The sequence below is a fragment of the Pseudophryne corroboree genome, chromosome 1, assembly GCF_028390025.1.
Source record: "Pseudophryne corroboree isolate aPseCor3 chromosome 1, aPseCor3.hap2, whole genome shotgun sequence".
NCBI classification, from domain to species: Eukaryota; Metazoa; Chordata; class Amphibia; order Anura; family Myobatrachidae; genus Pseudophryne; species Pseudophryne corroboree.
This window is the reverse complement of record NC_086444.1, coordinates 556,437,871-556,440,870: the sequence shown is the minus strand read 5'-3', so window position 1 is coordinate 556,440,870 and position 3,000 is coordinate 556,437,871.

Here is a 3,000-nt window from a genome sequence, read left to right as displayed (position 1 = left end):
CAGCACGAGGTGGAAGTGGATCTTGATCTTTCCCTAATTTTGGAACCTCAACATTTTTGTTCTCCATATTTTAATAGGCACAACTAAAAGGCACCTCAGGTAAACAATGGAGATGGATGGATTGGATACTAGTATACAATTATGGACGGGCTGCCGAGTGCCGACACAGAGGTAGCCACAGCCGTGAACTACCGCACTGTACTGTGTCTGCTGCTAATATATAGACTGGTTGATAAAGAGATAGTATACTCGTAACTAGTATGTATGTATAAAGAAAGAAAAAAAAACCACGGTTAGGTGGTATATACAATTATGGACGGGCTGCCGAGTGCCGACACAGAGGTAGCCACAGCCGTGAACTACCGCACTGTACTGTGTCTGCTGCTAATATAGACTGGTTGATAAAGAGATAGTATACTCGTAACTAGTATGACTATAAAGAAAGAAAAAAAAACCACGGTTAGGTGGTATATACAATTATGGACGGGCTGCCGAGTGCCGACACAGAGGTAGCCACAGCCGTGAACTACCGCACTGTACTGTGTCTGCTGCTAATATATAGACTGGTTGATAAAGAGATAGTATACTCGTAACTAGTATGTATGTATAAAGAAAGAAAAAAAAACCACGGTTAGGTGGTATATACAATTATGGACGGGCTGCCGAGTGCCGACACAGAGGTAGCCACAGCCGTGAACTACCGCACTGTACTGTGTCTGCTGCTAATATAGACTGGTTGATAAAGAGATAGTATACTCGTAACTAGTATGTATGTATAAAGAAAGAAAGAAAAACCACGGTTAGGTGGTATATACAATTATGGACGGGCTGCCGAGTGCCGACACAGAGGTAGCCACAGCCGTGAACTACCGCACTGTACTGTGTCTGCTGCTAATATATAGACTGGTTGATAAAGAGATAGTATACTCGTAACTAGTATATATGTATAAAGAAAGAAAAAAAAACCACGGTTAGGTGGTATATACAATTATGGACGGGCTGCCGAGTGCCGACACAGAGGTAGCCACAGCCGTGAACTACCGCACTGTACTGTGTCTGCTGCTAATATAGACTGGTTGATAAAGAGATAGTATACTCGTAACTAGTATGACTATAAAGAAAGAAAAAAAAACCACGGTTAGGTGGTATATACAATTATGGACGGGCTGCCGAGTGCCGACACAGAGGTAGCCACAGCCGTGAACTACCGCACTGTACTGTGTCTGCTGCTAATATATAGACTGGTTGATAAAGAGATAGTATACTCGTAACTAGTATGTATGTATAAAGAAAGAAAAAAAAACCACGGTTAGGTGGTATATACAATTATGGACGGGCTGCCGAGTGCCGACACAGAGGTAGCCACAGCCGTGAACTACCGCACTGTACTGTGTCTGCTGCTAATATAGACTGGTTGATAAAGAGATAGTATACTCGTAACTAGTATGACTATAAAGAAAGAAAAAAAAACCACGGTTAGGTGGTATATACAATTATGGACGGGCTGCCGAGTGCCGACACAGAGGTAGCCACAGCCGTGAACTACCGCACTGTACTGTGTCTGCTGCTAATATATAGACTGGTTGATAAAGAGATAGTATACTCGTAACTAGTATGTATGTATAAAGAAAGAAAAAAAAACCACGGTTAGGTGGTATATACAATTATGGACGGGCTGCCGAGTGCCGACACAGAGGTAGCCACAGCCGTGAACTACCGCACTGTACTGTGTCTGCTGCTAATATAGACTGGTTGATAAAGAGATAGTATACTCGTAACTAGTATGTATGTATAAAGAAAGAAAAAAAAACCACGGTTAGGTGGTATATACAATTATGGACGGGCTGCCGAGTGCCGACACAGAGGTAGCCACAGCCGTGAACTACCGCACTGTACTGTGTCTGCTGCTAATATATAGACTGGTTGATAAAGAGATAGTATACTCGTAACTAGTATGTATGTATAAAGAAAGAAAAAAAAACCACGGTTAGGTGGTATATACAATTATGGACGGGCTGCCGAGTGCCGACACAGAGGTAGCCACAGCCGTGAACTACCGCACTGTACGGTGTCTGCTGCTAATATAGACTGGTTGATAAAGAGATAGTATACTCGTAACTAGTATGACTATAAAGAAAGAAAAAAAAACCACGGTTAGGTGGTATATACAATTATGGACGGGCTGCCGAGTGCCGACACAGAGGTAGCCACAGCCGTGAACTACCGCACTGTACTGTGTCTGCTGCTAATATATAGACTGGTTGATAAAGAGATAGTATACTCGTAACTAGTATGTATGTATAAAGAAAGAAAAAAAAAACCACGGTTAGGTGGTATATACAATTATGGACGGGCTGCCGAGTGCCGACACAGAGGTAGCCACAGCCGTGAACTACCGCACTGTACTGTGTCTGCTGCTAATATATAGACTGGTTGATAAAGAGATAGTATACTCGTAACTAGTATGTATGTATAAAGAAAGAAAAAAAAACCACGGTTAGGTGGTATATACAATTATGGACGGGCTGCCGAGTGCCGACACAGAGGTAGCCACAGCCGTGAACTACCGCACTGTACTGTGTCTGCTGCTAATATAGACTGGTTGATAAAGAGATAGTATACTCGTAACTAGTATGACTATAAAGAAAGAAAAAAAAACCACGGTTAGGTGGTATATACAATTATGGACGGGCTGCCGAGTGCCGACACAGAGGTAGCCACAGCCGTGAACTACCGCACTGTACTGTGTCTGCTGCTAATATATAGACTGGTTGATAAAGAGATAGTATACTCGTAACTAGTATGTATGTATAAAGAAAGAAAAAAAAACCACGGTTAGGTGGTATATACAATTATGGACGGGCTGCCGAGTGCCGACACAGAGGTAGCCACAGCCGTGAACTACCGCACTGTACTGTGTCTGCTGCTAATATAGACTGGTTGATAAAGAGATAGTATACTCGTAACTAGTATGTATGTATAAAGAAAGAAAAAAAAACC